This window comes from Mustela erminea, chromosome 10, assembly GCF_009829155.1.
Source record: "Mustela erminea isolate mMusErm1 chromosome 10, mMusErm1.Pri, whole genome shotgun sequence".
Lineage (NCBI taxonomy): Eukaryota > Metazoa > Chordata > Mammalia > Carnivora > Mustelidae > Mustela > Mustela erminea.
The window spans coordinates 81,905,028-81,921,733 of NC_045623.1; positions in this window are offsets into that span (position 1 = coordinate 81,905,028).

Consider the following 16,706-nt stretch of genomic DNA (forward strand, 5'->3'; position numbering starts at 1 on the left):
TGAGAGCTAGTGCTCTCAAGGCTGAGCCCACAATGAGACCCAGGAGGGCAGATACATAGGCACGTATAGAGGACTATCTGTAAGCTGGGGTCCCAGCCGGATACTGCCCAGTTTGACACTCTGCCATGGAAGCTGAGATGTCTGGCCTGCTTTCTTTCCCAAAGGGGGGTCCTATAATCAAGTGTTGGGTCACAAGGAATAGAACCCCCCATCAGAACTTCTCAAGCAAAAATGAGGTCTGATTGTAAGGAAACAGAGTTTCCACTGGATTCAAGGACAACAAATAGGGTTCACCAAAGTTTTATGGAAACTGGGCCCAGGCCTCTTCTCTCTCCACCTCCTTTCTAGGCCCACATGACCCATCTCCTCCTTCTTCTCTCTGGGTCTCTCCACTTTCTCCCCCAGCCCTGGCGCCACACCATGACCTCTCCAATCCCATTCACTGCTGACTGTCCCAAGACCTCTGCATCCTGACTTCAAATTACCAGTAGACAAATGTGGCCCTGTTTATTTTCTAGAGAAAAGCCTGCAAAGTACAGGTCACTAGAAGCCAGTGGAGACACCACTTGGGAAGTCAAAGTGGGGTAACCCTGGGCCAACCAGCCAAGGGGAGGAAGAGCTTCTGAGGGTTAAGGGTCAGATAATGTGTCCAGCTGCCTACATGGAGCCAAGCATTGAGCATACACAGTCACAAATATCCCCCCAAAACACAGTTTTAACTCTGCTCAAGGATGCAAAGAAGGGCTTGGCAGAGACCCCAGAAATGACACCTGAAAAACAAGTGTGGTTGACTGATTACAAAAATGTCCCCCAGCCTCTACTACTTTCTGTATCAATACCCCTGCAATGTAACTCTGCACCCGCCTCCATCAAGAAGTGAAGTCTGTTCCCTCACTCTTTCAATCTGGGTCCTGTGACTTGCTTCAACTAATAGAATGTAGCAGAAGTGACAGTGTACCAGTTTTAAGCCTAGGCCTCAAGAGGCTTGCCTCTCTCTCTCTCTCTCTCTCTCTCTGTCTCTTTGTCTCTCCTCCCTCTTCACCCCCAACCCCACGGTCCCTCTCTGAATCTTGATGCTGCCACCAAGTGAATAAACCCACTGGATGGATGTGAGAGACCCATGGAATAAGCCCCTATTTGGGCCAGTTCCTCCAGTCAAGGCCACCCGAGACAAGCCAGCTGATCCCAGGTGCATGAATGTGTCCAGCTAAAACCTGGCCAGATCAGAAGAACCATTCACTTGACCTGTGCACTCATGAGCAATAACACATGTGTGCTGTTTTCAACCAACCCTTGAGATATTTTGTTATGTAGCAATAGCTGACCAATACAGCAAGTCCAGACGTGGGTCTCCAAACTGGTCCAGGGACATATGATTAGGAAGAAGTCAATCAGTTTGGCCCCAGGGGACAACATCTGCCCCTAAGTAGTTACTCCGCTTGCATTGCCATCCCAAGCATCAGCCAGGCTGCAGGAACTGCCAACAGCCCTTTACAAAAGACCCAGCTAGTTTGTGCATACACTACTGGGGACTGACCTTTGGGGGTTCACAGGATATTGGGCAAAAGAAACTTTTGCTCAGACAAAGATGATCTCCACAGCAGACACAAGATTAGCAAACAAGAGTAGCTGGACATTGGAGCCATGATCAGAGAGAAAGAGAGATAGGTTTCTGCTTGCTCCAGCAGGATGAAAGTCAGGGTCACCTAAATGCCAAATCAGATCAAAGTCCAGCAAGCAGAAAGAAGACTGAGGTACCAGCCTGGATTATGCCTGCCTGTGGACTGGAGTCTGATCTTGAAAGATTATATCTCCCTGCTCTGATTCTCAAGTGTTTGAATCTAGGATACCTAACCACTAAGTATCAGACTAGAGGCAGGGCTGTATGGGTATGAAAATTTGCCTCTTATAAATGCATTTAGGGACTTTTTTTTTTCTAAGAAGAGTAACCGTAGCATTTGTAAGATTCTTAGAAAAGATGTGGTTCAAAAAGGGTAAGAACTCCCACTGTAGAAAGAATGCTGTCTGTCTGTCTCTGTGTCCCAGCAGCTCTGTACCTGTGCATTCCTCTGTCTACCTGCCTTTGTACTTATCCCTTAAAATTCCCATAAGGCATTGTAACCATATTACAAGATCCATGTAATCCTGCAGTTATCTATCTGTTACAGGGAATGTTACCCTAGTTGAGACTTAAGGTATTTATTTTTACCATATCTAACTTAATGTATCTATATATTATGATAACACATACACTGCTCTATTGTGTGATACTGTATCTTGATACTGTGACTCTGTTACTTTGTTATTTATCTACTTTAGGGTGGCTAAGAGCTATTATGTGCATAGGTAACAGAGGCTGTGTGTTACTGCAGTGGCATTACTGCTTCTAGATGTTATTACTGTATCCATGTAACTGATTCTGATGAGAGAGTCCCTCCTCATCCACAGTGATGTGTCCCAAGACCCCCAGAGAATGCCTGAAACCACAGAGGGCACCCAAATCTCTCTATATATGGTTTTTACCTGTCCATACATACCTATGGTCAAGCTGAATTTATCAGTCAGGCACTGTAAGAGACTCACAACAATAACTAAAAGTAAAATCATTATAATAATATGCTGTCATAAAAGTTAGGTTACCGTGATAGCTCTCAAAATATCTGATGGTACTGTACTCCCCCCTTTTCTTGTGATGACGTGAGATGATCAAATGCCTACGTGTTGAGGTGACATGAGGGGAAGGATGCAGGCATTGTGATGTAGCATGAGGATACTAGGGACCGTCTGAGGACCGTCAGAGAGAGGATTCCCTGCTTCCAACCCACAACTGAGTGCGGGGAACTAAAACTTTGGCTAAGTGACAACTTCTGTCCTATGTGTTGGGCTCTAGGGGCAGGACTGTATCCGTGTGTTCCTGTGTTTATGTTATTATCTAGGTGTTACCGCATTAGTTGCTGAAGTCACACTTTACTGTGAGAAAATATTACTGTGAATTTGCATTTGCTCCGAAAATAAAAGAATACTAGCTACCTTTTCTCAAGCTCCTCTTATGTGTCAGGCCCTCTTCTGCTACATGCTTTACATACAATTAGTTTACTAAATCATACAACCCTGCAAGGTAGGTATTATTAAACCCATTTTACAGGTGAAGAAACTGAGGTGCGATTAGATGACGTTACTTGCCCAAGGTCACACAACCAGCATGTGATGGTGAAAGGCAGAGGCAAAACCTTGAACCCAGGTCCTTCTGACTCCTGCAGATGGCAGCTGGGACAGCAGCCATGGAACCCCGTAGACTACACCCCATGCTTTGGGGCTTGAGTACAGAAAACGGCCCATTGTCTGAAGACATGAAAAGGTATTTGCTGGGTATCAAATAAATTTTTTTAAACTATCAACCTCATTTTCTGACACTTTTGTTGAGTTAGGAGTTCCTGAATTCAGAAACAATTAAGTTACTGAAAGAACCTTGATTGAGTTAGCAGACAATAAATTTAAAGAACAATGAAATTCATTCTCCTAACTTTCAGTGAATTTATAAAGAAAGAGATGGTTACATGAGCTTAATTGTTGATGAGCTCTGTGCTTATGAACTTTATCGATTCTAAAATTGCCTGTAGGCGAGGAAAGTCTTGGGCCCGTGACAGATGTTCTCCAAAAACCCCACCACCTTCAGCAATAGAGCCCCTTATCACATTCTTCTGCCCTCACCTCTTCCAAACCTTGCAACCCGTAATGACTTTAGGGTTTCCAAGGAGGCTCCAGAAAATGCCCCTCTACTTTCAGAGTTCCCAATCTCAAGGCTGCAGCCCAACCCCAGCCAATTCCTCTTGACCTTGGCTGCCTACCCAATTCTATGTCCAGGAGAGAGTTCTGTTAGGAGGAGACCAATATAGCCAGGGCTTTGAGCTGGAGTCCTCAGGAAGGAGTTCCCAGGGAGACACACTATGTCCCAGCCCAACCACCAGTCGCTCTCTGGGCACAGACCCCAGGCACACCTGTAAGTTTGGCTCCCTTAGTCTCATTGCCTACTCCCCCTCCTCCCCAGGTAACTCCTCCAGCACTGCCTGTTCTCTGGAATCCCATGGAACTCACTGTCCTGGCCCCTCCCAGCCTAGTCATTGCCCACCCACATGCTCCCTAAGCCCATACGGGTTCCACTCCCTAGAGCAAAGGCTCTCTTCTCTTCATGGTGACTACCACCTATCTTTATGGGTCAATGGGGATAGAGCTCGAGAAGACTCCTCCCCCTCCCCAAACCTGAATTATACTGAAATGCAGTGACTGGGCCTTCCTGAGACTAATGCCTTTTATGTCTAGATTATTAATGGGTCATCTTGACATTCATAGCACTGAATGAACAACTTTAGATCAAGAAGTTAGACCCCTTAGAAATCAAGCATCTAGCTCAGGTAGGGAAAATACAAGGCACACAGGGCACCACTCCCCCATGCTCTGTCCATTGCTGACATCACTATCAATCCTGGATACTCTTTCCCACAGAACTTGAACACAGCTTCAGAATCCTTCTCAAGCCAGGTCTCTGGATACAACCAATTACCCTAAAGTAGCAGATGAAATAAAAGTCATGTCTCTTCTAAACCAACTCCTTCATTGTGCAGATGGAGAAACTGAAGCAAATCACCCCAGTTCACACATGTCAGACGCAAAACCAGAACGAGAACCCAGAGCTCCTGGCCTCTAGTTCCAGCCATGAATGCAGAAGACGCAGCTACTGAGAGAGGCAGAGCTGGGGAGACTAGGGTCAAAACACTGGTCAAAGAGGAGCCAGGGACAGTCCTGGCTCTGCACCCCACATTCCCATAGCAGCCATCACTCCAAGATTTTGGAGGGGAGGAGAGAAAGAAAAGGGCTTCTGGAGTGTTTTGATGGACCTAAACAAAGCCTTTATATACATTAACTTTCCTGTTCTCATAATAACCCTCTGAGGAGACACTACTATGATCCCCACTTTACAGATGAGACAATAGAGGCATGGAGGTAGGGGACTTGTCCAAGCTCACGCAGCTGCCAAGTGCCAATGTTGGGATTTGAACTCAGTCTGGCTCCAGAGTTAATGAGCTTAACTACCTATGCTTAGCAGATTGCACACATACATGTGCACACACCCACACACACTCACACCTGCCTTCACCAACAGTGCATTGAGTGCTGCTTCCCCTGCAGCACCTGGTAGAATCCAACTTTTCAACTTCACCCATCTGGCTGGGGAACAATGGTCACAGTGGAGGATCTGTCCCGGTCTCTGTCCGGGTCACCTGGGCCAAGAGCTGCACCAGGGGTCCCATTACCAGGTCTTGGCAGGTCAGCTGCAGGAGGGAGAGGGAGGAGAGGCCCCACCCATGGGGTTTCTGCCTCTGCAGAGGAAGGCCCATCCACCAGAGACCTGAGCTGGAAACAATAGATCATCCACTCACTGGGATTAATGAGGCTTCCCCATGTTTGTGGAGAGGTGATTAAAGAGCTTGTAGCTGCTTCTCCTCCTGTCAGAGAACAAAAGGCTTCCTGTGCTGTTTCCAGAGACGTGCAGCGGAGTTGGGGGTGGTGGTGCCTGGGCAAAGAGTTTCAGGGGTCTGCTCCTGCCTCTACTGCCTGCTTTTTCAGGTAGGCGCCAAACACCATGACATTGGTCCCACCCTTCTCCATCTCGAATCCCTCCTCGTTGCTGCCCATGGCCTCCCTAACCTCCTCCAGTCCCCAGGCCAGGTCCTGAGGGTACAGAGACAAGCAGAAACAGCCCCCGGGCTCACAGTCTGGTGGGAATATAGACACCAAACAACTAAATATATGACAATTTCTTTCATTGCAAGTGTGATTAAGTGTGATTAAGGAAAAGAAGAGAGAAGCATAAAAGCATATGACAGGACCCCTGCCTCTCTAGAGGGCCAGAGAAGATTCCTAGGAGATACTGAAGGAGGAGGTACGTAGGGCCTCAAACAGGTCTTAGGGAAGTCAGCTTGACAGGACCTGCTGGCAGCAAAGATGAGCTTTCTGACCCAAGGAACATGGTGGAGGCATCACTGACCCACACCCAGAGCCCCACTGGCAGGATAGGTCCAGAGAAGGCAAGATGGTGAGCAGCGGAACAGGTGGCTGGATGAACCTGGGACACGGGAACTGGGTCTGGCCTGAAGACGCAGATTTGGAGGACAATGTAGAGATCACACAGGAGGAAATGCTGTATGGTTACATGCCACTTCCAAGGAGGGACAAGAAAGGGGGCCAAGGACTGATCCCTGAGACCACAGGGGGAGGGGAGAATCGAGAAAAGTAGAGGTCTCAAAACAGGAAGAGAGAATTTGCAGAAAGCAAAGAAGTTGGCAGTATCAGAAGCTCCCAAGAGATCAGGAAGATGAGGACTGATCTGTGGCATCAAGTTTGGTTAAGTGGGTCACTGGTGGCTTTGGCAAGAACGACTTCAGTGGAGGCAGAAGCCAGATGGCACAGGTGGGGGGAACGAGGTGGTGAGAAAGCAGGAAGTGCGAGCAAGCCTTCCCCAAGTGTTGCTGGGCAGGGAAGGTGTGAAATGGGGCAGTGGCTTAGGAAAAGGTGGGAAAAGCTGAGCCCGTGTGCCAGTGGAGGGCTTCATCCAGAGCCGGAGAAAGACAGGGAGCTGCTGAATGAATGCAAGTGCAAGAAGGAATGAAGCTTTAAGAGTTTATTGATGGCAGCAGGGTCTTGGGGTTGGGTGGATGGACTGTGACCCAAGGCACTCGTGGGAGGGCAGGCGGGCCTGACAAAGAGACGACTCCTGTCACTGACCTAGGGTCACACCGAAGGAGTGCATCTCTGACGACCTTGACCTGCACCTTACAGATGGAGTTGGGGTTGTCTGTAGAAGGTGACAGTGACAGAAGGAGGGTGGTGTTAGGAGTGAAGAAGGTAGAAAGGCATGGGAAACATCCTTCTTATCCACAACAACCATAGTCCCTCAAGTTTGTGACTACCTCTGTATAAGTCATTGAATTCTTGAAAGAGCCCACCAATGGCGGCCTCATCATCCCTGGTGTAGAAACTCAGTAACTGAGGCTCAGAGAGCCTGAGTAACTTGTCCAAGGTAACACAGTGGCCAAGAAGCTGATCTGGGATTTGAACTCCAGTTGATCAGATGCCAAACCCCATACTCTTTTCACTGATGTGTGAACCAAGCTCTGGAATTATGTTCAGTGCACTTGGGGGCCAGATGTAAGAGGGGAGACCACAGATGTGGCATCTGTTCAGGGCCAGAAACTGTGTGGGCTGGTGATGTCACGGAGCCAGGGATCAGAGAGCTGGGGAGATCGGGCAGGAGAGAACAGCTGCCCAGGGAGTCTGGGCCAGTGGGGAGGGGGGGCAGTGCTGGTGGCTACAAGGGACTATGAGGGCAGAGAAGAGCAAAAGGGCCAGTGGCCCCATGGGGCATGGGGGAGGGAGAGGGGGAGGGAGGGAAAAGGAGAGAGGAGTAGTCAACCCCAGGGGGCCTGGAGACAGAACAAGAGAATGTCACACTGTGAAACTGAAGGAAGTGGACTTGACCCAAAAGGAAAGAATTCAACCACAGTGGGTCAGACTGTCTTTGCGATGTTAGCCAAGGTGCTTAAATTCTCTGAGCCTTATTTTCTCACATCTATACCATGGGATCGATAAGCTGAATTTACACCCTATACCAATAAAGCAAAATGTTTCAGTCTTCCCATCCAAACTCCCATCCAAAATGTTTCAGTCTTCCCATCCAAACTCCCCACCATGCCCTGATAGATGTCACATCTACTGGCCCTGACTACCTCTCCAGTCTCCTCCCGACCACTGCCCCCAGCACTCCATCTGCTCCAGTGCATCACTGAGTACCACACTAATGCCAGGTAACGAACCAGCCCCAAGTTCAGTGGCCCCAAACAAGTTTGTGAGTTAGCTGAGGGTGTGCTGATCAAGTCTGGGCTTGGTTAAACTTGGCTCCAGGCCACAAATTGAGTCTCGGTCTCCGCATGTCTCTTATTCTCCTGGGGCACTCCGGGCCATGGCCTTCTCTCCGCGATGGCAACGCACAAGACCATGAGCCCAACGACAGGGGTACAAGTCAAACTTCTACTTGGATCATGTCTACTAACACCCCATTGGCCAAAGCGAGTCACATGATCAAACCCGCCATTAAAACAACAGAGAAATGTGTCCCGGATGCGAGGAGGACCCCACAGGTGCGTGGAGGTGTCATACAGCTACAGGGGAATGCAGGGTTGGAAACAATAATTCTGTTTACCACGTCCAGTCCCCTCAGCCTCGGTCAGTCCTCGGGTCCCGCTGGAGCCTGTATCCCAGCGGTTCCCTCTGCCCAGCACGCTCCCTGTCCGGGCTGGCTTCTGTTCATGCTTTAGCCTCAACTTAACATCAGCCCTTGCCAGAGCCTTCCAGTTTGCCCAGGGAAGGAACAGAGTAGGATCTGGTGAGCATGAGGGCTCGTCTCTGCCAGGGCCCTCCCATCGCACAGAATAGATGCCTCCATCAGCTGAATCACACGGCCCCTGGAAGAGGACGGAGGATGAGGCAGAGCCCCAGAGAACGAGATCCAGGGGTGGGACCCAGGGAAACCCAACTGCAAAGAGCAAAGGGAGAGAGAAGGTGGGGGACCCAGGGAAGATGCCTGGGATGCAGACTGACAGATGTAGGCCAAGGGGGGCTCAGAAAGAGACCGTGGCTAAGCACGTTCATGGAGCCAAGGGCAGGGGTGGCTGCGGAGAAGACCCAGGGGGGCCTGTGAGCGAGAGGATGCACCGGCGGCCTGTCCTCCAGACGTGGTATTTGCTGTTCCCTGTCCACGGCCACGTTGCCCTTGGCCCGGCCCCCACACTCAGCAGTGGAATCTGCAGTCTAATTTGGCCTTTGTCGGCTCCACAAATGGTGTTCCTTCGAGGTGATTCTCTGGTAAATGGACGGAAACTCTAAATTGGAAATCCACATTGGCCGTCCGGGACCCGTTCTCGAATTCCAGGCAGGTCATTGCGCACGTGCTAACGCCGATGACAAATGGGAAGGCGCTGGGCTGCTTAGGCAGCAACTTGTGACAACCGGGCGCCCGGGCTGCTGGCCCGGGAGAGCTCATCAGCACAGGCCTGGCCCGTGATGGGGCGGCAGCGGAGGAAGTAACTAGGCCCCGGAGGACACCGGGCCTGGGGTGATTATCAGCAGAGGGGAGGGAGGGCTATGGGCTTCCCAGGGGGGTGGGGCTCAGACAAGGCAGCTCCTGCCCCCTCTTCTGGTTGCTCTGCCTCACCAGCTACCAGGGAAGATCCCCCAACACGCTGAGCAACCATGTGTCCCCGACCCCCACACAAAAGTTTTTGTAGCAGACGCCTCCGAGCCCAGTGTCACCCCCCTTTCAGCCCACCTGGAACGGCAGTCCCCCTGCCATGGTCAGTTCTCCGTGAGCTCAGGTCACAGCACTGAAAAGTCCCACCTTGAAAGGGCCGTGTGGGCATCTTTCTGCTTCTGCCCCAGGACGTTCTCAAAGATTCCAGGAGCTTAGGAGCTCTCTTGGTTGTAGGAGACACTCAACTCAGAAATGCAAGAAAGCTAGTGTCCTTGGGGGCAACCTTCAAGCAGTGCAGTGGGGAGGTGGGGAGAGAAATGCCTCAGCTCTCATCATTCAGGTGGAGAGTTCTGGAGCATTTTCAGGCCATTTGATGGGATCACGTTCCCATTGGCCCCAAAAGCAAACTTGATAACTTACTCCTCCTATGGCTTCTCCCCCTCCCTTTCTCAGTCTCCCTGCTCCCTGGGGTCATTCCTCCACAGAGGAACCTCCTGCACAGGGTCCTTGCCTCAGGCTCTCCTGTCAGTGTTTTTCCAACCATATTCCTCCAGATGCCAGGGCACCTTAGAAGGGGTGCGGCCCCTCCCTCCCCCGCATTTGGTTTAAGGTTCTATCCATCATCATCATCTGGAAATTCTTAATAATTTTTGCACAAAAGACCCCACATTTTCATTTTGCATTGTACCCCACGAATTAAATGGCTGGTCATGCTCTGAATTTCCAGAATTCGGCCTAAGCCTGGCACTCAGTAGGTGCTTAGTGGAGGTGGAACTCAATTGACCTGAACTGAGTTTGGGGCATCTGTCCTTCCATCACTCCTCTCTTACTTTTAGCTCCTTCCCCACTTCCCTCCTACCCTGAGACTTAAAGTTTGTCAGGCTCTGGGACAGAGAGCCACAGGAGCAGCTCATGTGGTTTCTTTCCCTCCCCCGCGACGGGGCACAGAAAGTTGTGGGGGATCTACAGCCCTATAGCCTGTCCCCTTGCTCATCCGAAGACCCCCTATACTATAGCACATACCCTACCAGATCACAGATTCTCTGTGGTCACCGGTCCCTATGAGGAAGGCATACATTTTCATCTTAAAATGTCACTACACACTTTTCATCATGTTCCCAAAACCTAAGTCTAAGATAACTTGCAATTGCCCTAACTCGAAACCGCCGTACCAGAGAGCAGTGCTCCACAAAGAGGAGGTTGCCTAAGCCAAAGAGCCACAAGGTCATGAGGTTAATGGATGGCCCTGAGAATTAGAAGCAGACCAGGATTTTAGACAAGCTGCGTCTCCAAAGGTTGAGAAGTTTGGCTGGGAGATGGGGTCAGGGCAAGGAAATACTTTTTATAATTGGAAAAAAAAAAGACAGCCCTATGAAAATGGAGCTGTGTGTAGCATGATCTCGCTCTCGTCTGGTTTTCACGGTGAAAGGGGGAGAGGTAGGGGCTGTGGGACAGACAAAGGAGACCAGAGGCCTTGCCAGGATTTGCAGAAAGCAATCACAGATAAGGTTCTTCCCCCAGCGTAGTTAAAGCTGCAGGAAGCAAAGGCTCGGGGCTTAACACCTCATCTAGCTGACCAGAGGTCTCAGGGGCTCAGGCAAGGCTCAGAAAAGTCAAAATTAAATTGCCCTGAGAATAAGGGAAGTTGAGAGTCGAAATAAAATTAAGCTTAATTATTACCAGTTAAGGGCCAGTGAGGACTCCTGATTTACCCAAATGTTTGGGTATTTCTACATCTTGCTCTAAATTAGCCGTCACTTTTTGTATGTGGTCACTGGAGATTAGTTAGTGGTTATGCTTTGTTATTTAAAAAATTCGACTGCACACACACACATACTACTCACACACACACACACACACACACACACACACACACACACTGTTTTCTTTCGTTTTGTCTTTGCAAAGCATAGGTTTGGGAAAACATTAAACGCTCCCAGTTATCCGCAACCCTGGAGAGTTCTGTTCAAGGCGACTCCGGGCCAGACCCCACCGTCCACCTAGTGGCAGCTCCCCAAACTGCAGCAGAACGGCCCAACCCGGGACAGCTTCAAATGGGAGCTGTGTCCCTCCAGATAGGAAACTGGGAGGGCCCCCCACCCCCGACTGGTGCTCTGGCATGGGATAAAACCTTGGGGGAAAGATGAGGTAGTCATTAGGGATGACTGCTTTGGGGCGGCAGTGGGGGGTTCTTGGAGGCCAGGGACGTCCCAGGGATTGGAAGAGATCCGAGGCAAAGAGACCACTCCCAAACCAAGAACAGGCCCCTCGCCTGCACCCAGGGCCCAGAGCAGGAGACCCCACCCGAGCGCAGGATGGAAGAGGGCAGACCCAGCGTAAGAGAATCGTATCCCTGGGAGGACTGCTGAGGACCCAGGGGGAGGAGGAAAGATGCGAGGAAGGGCAGGAAAATGGTCTAAGCAAGGCCAAAGGGAGGTGGAGGTGGAGGAAACCAAGTTCCTATTGACCTCAACCATTTAAAACACATGCTCAGGCTTGGCACACAGATACACAGGGAGGCCCCGAAGCCAATGCATTAGAGAGAACAAATGACGGACCTAAGCATGCTAACACCTCCACTCGGAGCCCCAGCCTCTGTGCTTTCCCTCACCGGCAGCAGGTCTAAACCCCATCACAGCTGAGCCTTGTGAGCAAAGGTTCAGGGCAGTGCCTGGAAACATCTGGCCAGATGCATGCTACTAACTGCCAGGAACCTTATTCTCACATGGGGGCTCACTTTAAAAGTGTTAATGAAGGGCACCTGGGTGGCTCAGTCAGGTAAGAATCTGCCTTTGACTCAGGTCATGATCTCGGGGTCCTGGGATCGAGTCCCATGTCGGGCTCCCTGCAGAGCAGGGAGTCTGCTTCTCCCTCTCCCACTCCCTCTGTGCGCTCTCTCTCTCAAATAAATAAAGTCTTTTAAAAAATAAAAAATAAATAAAATGAAATTTCAGTGCAGATGACCCCTCTTCTCTTGATCCCTGAACTGGATCTAAAGCAGAAAAACAACTTGGGTTGGGATACACACCACTTGGGTCTCACACCACTTGGGAACGTAATGGGAGATGAGGTGATGCTTGGCGACCATAGCAGGCACTTAAAGCGGGGGAGGCTTGTCCTACCAATGATTCCAGCACGTAACTTCTCAGGAAGGTGTCCCTGGTTCCAGGAGACCCCACCAGCTACATCCAAAACCGCACCATGTGTCTGACTCCCTGAGTGAGGGATGCCCAGGGAGACGGCAGCCCCTTCCTGGACTCTGAGCATAACACATCTACCTGCACCTCAGAACCCAGGCCACTGAGTGGTCCCAGCCTTTGTACCCCTCATGGGGGCCACTCAGGTCCACACTGGATTCTGAAGCACCTCTCCCAATTTCCCAAGGGGTTCCCAGGGCGTGACCAGAGACCCATTTGTAGGCCTCCACAGCGGCTGCCATCTTGGGTTCCAACTCCTTTGAGCCTTTTCCCAGGTCTCTTCTGGGGCCCACTAAGACTTTCTGTGCCCTCCTTGAGCAACCTTTAGTCCAGTAACGGGACCCCACCCAAGGCAGGGCTTCCTCCTGTCAGAACTGCTGGAGTACAGGGGACAGAGGCCTGCAGGCTCCCAGCGAGGCATCTGGGCCCGGAAGGGTGAGGTCGTCAGACAGAAGACCTCCACAGAACCTCCCCTCTGGCCTGAGGTACAAGGCGGCTTCACTGGCTACACCTCTGACTAGGTGCCTAGGCAGATGGGTGGGCAGCCCTAGATCCAGATCCACATCCACATCCAACAGGGACAAACCCCAGACCACATTTGCCTGCCCCATTAACCCCCCTTTCCAGCTTCCAAGGTAGCCCCAGGAAAGAGACAGTAGAGAATCTTCTCCGTTATTCCAAGAACCATTTCAAGACCAAGAACATGGGCTCTGGAGTCAGACCCAAGTTTAATTCTGACTCTTCATCACTGTACCATCTTGGACACATTATTTCACCTACCCGAGTGGGTACAGTTTCCACATCTGTGCACTGAGCAAGGTGGTTGGTACAGAGGAAATAGCCTGGCAGTGGCTCATAGGGGAGAGCCAAAGAATAAGTAATAATAAACATGGGTGGGAGATTTAAAATACCCAAGAAGAACACTCTGAGGCTAGAGGCCCCAGATAGGGGTTCGAGCCCCCAAGACAGAGGCAGAGAGGGCTTGCCGAGGAGAAGCCAGCAGGCAGGTTTCAGGAGAAGATAGCAGACCGGGAGTGAGTCAGTTCTCACGGCCGCTGAATAATTCACAGGGCAGCCGGAATGGCATATGCTTCCTCTAAGCCCTCCCCAGCAGGAACACCAGCCTCCTCCCCTCTCTTTCATTCCCCACCAGTTGCCCAGGAAACCAACTCCCTCCTCCTGGAGGTAGGGCCGCCTGGGGCCCAGAGAGTGGGCGAGGGAGGGCACAGGGGACATGGAAGGGGAGTTATGGGGCCAGACAGGTATAGGTGGCCCAGGAGAGAGTCCGCTCCGCCAGTCCCTACGGGGTTTGAAGGGCAGAAACACCAAGTGAAGAGGAGGCGGGGACCGGGGGACCCACCCTGCTCAGAAGCCACTGGAGACGCAGACAGCGCTGACAGAGACAGGTCAGAAATGAGACCGATTTGGACACGGTGTGCAGGGGCAAAACGTGTGCTTGGGACGCGGGTCCACTATGCCTTAGCTTCCTTTCCAGGTTTGTGTCTGGTTTCCTAAGGGCCCCGTTGTCTGCCTTCTCCTGTGCTGCTCTACCTCTGTGGAGAACCAGGTATCTCTTAAGCCTGGAGTGCTCTTCCAAGAATAGCTTCTTCCTTGCTTGCCTTTGGTAGAGTTTCCAGCATCATCTTTAGGCTTGTGCCGATCAGTCCAGGCAGCCCCCACCCTGCGCAGGGATTTCAGCACCTCCCGTGTCGCATTCCCTTCCAGCCGACCTCCCCTCAGGGCCCTGCCCATCACCAGACCCCTGACTGCCTTTGTCTGACATCCTCAAACTGACCCCTGGAGTCCAAGATCCTTGCCTTGTCCCCACCCTAGTTCCTGTGGAGTCTCAAGATATCCCCATGCTCTCAGATCACTGCCTAACGCAGAAGGCAGCCATCTCTGCCTCACTCAGTAGACAACACCATGTCCAAGAAACAGACATTTCTAGGGCTTTAGGGCTTCTACGTGCTGATAGCTTGACAGTGTCATGACAGGAGGTCTTGGTGTTTGAGGGAATTGAGGTTCAGTTCCTAGTGCATCTGAAGTCACAACCAGTCACTGCTTGTAGAGCCTTGTACAAGTGGCTTACCCTCTCTGCCCCCATTTCCTTATCTGTAAAGTGGGGAGAACACTAGGATTGAGTGAAACGAGACCAGGTAGCAGGGGCTTAATCCATCATAGTTGCTGTTATTTAATATCATCATTTATATTACGTCATATGTAACATTTTTATTATAGACAATATAGGGGGTAGGTGTGTGCATGCGTGTGTGTGCGTGTGTGTGTGTGTGTGAGTGTCTTTCCAGGTGTTACTCCTTCTCATCACCCGGGTGTTTTTTCTGCTCACCTCCGAGGAGCTGATGTTTTGGAGCTCAGCCGCACAAAGTTCCGTTTGTCACAGAGCCTAAAACATCGAAAACTTCACTCAATTAGCAGATTTTCCATTATTGTCTGAGCAAGCTATAGTTTTTGATTGAATTGGCCAAACATGATCATTTGATCGAGCCAACCAAATTACATAAGGTTTGCAGTTGCGCTCCTAAAGTAGGAGAGTGACTTTAGATATGAAAAGGGTACTACAAAAATAAGTATTGCGTATGCTTCCAATTTTCCCCAAATTTCTATTTTTCTCTTAAAGAAAAATAAAAGGTTTTGAGTTTTTTTTAACCTAAGCTTTCCAAGTTTCCAAAAACGTTGTATTTCTCGGCCCCATAAGGTGAGGGAAATATGCCAGAAACACGGGATTGCGTTTCTAGGACACTCTCGAGCTTGACAGCCCCATCTCTGAGTCACCCCACCTACAGCCCAACAAGGTGGGGTTGAGCTGGAGGCCCTGTGACCCCTCCCCCAGGTTCAAGGCCTCAAAACAAGAAGGCACATTTTGCCTGGCCCCAGTCCCAGACGGGTCTGATCTTCCTGTCTTCAGTTCTAAGCCTCTCCTGTCTGTTCTGTCTTCTCCTCACACCAACTAGAGTGGGTTGAATTGTGTTCCCCAAAGATACGTTGAAGTCCTAACCCCAGGTACCTGTGAACATGACTTTATTTGAAAATAGGCCCTTACAGATGTGAGATGAGTTCATGCTGGAGGAGGGAGAGCCTTTCATCCGATATAACTGGTGTCCTTACAGGAGGGCAAGAGGCACAGAGACACACAGGGAGAAGGCCATGTGACCACAGACACAGAGATCGGGGTGACACGGCTATGAGCCAAGGAACACCAAGGATTGCCAGAGGTGACCAGAAACTAGGACAGAGGCAAGGGAGGCTTCCTTCCTACAGCCTTCAGAGGGAGCGTGGCCCTGCTGACACTTTGATTTCAAACCTCGAGCCTCCAGAACTGTGAGAGAATAAACGTTTGCTTCTTGAAACCACTCAGTTTGTGGCCACTTGTCACAGCGGCCCTGGGATAATAACACACCTACGAGCTCCAGTCTCTGGGGAAACAGGCAAGCATGACTCTCCCTCCTTGATCGAGGGACAAACAGAGCCAAGGGGAGGTGCCCCATGGTCGCATCCGCCAGAGAATTGTGCAACTAGGGTCTACAACTTCCTGGGGGGAGGCCGATGAGCAATAGACTTGAACCCAAGAACTGAGTTCAAGTTCTACTTTCTCTGCTTGTTTGCTGTGACCTAGAGAGAGTCATGTAGCACTTGACTCCTCTTTAAAATCATCTTGTTTGTGTATTATCTGCCTCCTCCTACCCCATACTGGGACATAAGCTCAGGAGAGCGGGGATTTTGTCTGGTTTTTTCACTGTCATACCCCAGTGCCTTTTCCTAGGACGATTTTTTAAAATATTTTATTTATGTATTTGAGATAGAGAGAGCGAGCACGAGCCTGGAGGCAAGGGGAGAGGAGAAGCAGGCTCCCTGCTGAGCAAGGAGCCCAATGCAGGGCTTGATCCCAGGACCATGGGATCATGACCTGAACTGAAGGCAGACGCTTAATCAACTGAGCCACTCAGGCACCCCCTAAAACCATGATTTAAATAGGAAGCCCAAATACATATTTTTTAAATGAACAGATGACTCCCTCTGCCAGGCCTTGTCCTGTGCCCTAAGGCTACAAAGACATATTGGACATGATTTCAAGCTCCAGACAAGGGAAGACGCTGACATAGAAAGAGATTATGGTACCTAGTTATGTGCACTCTAGCAGGGATAAGAACAAGGTGGTGCCGGGCTCAGAGGAAGGAGTGGGAACT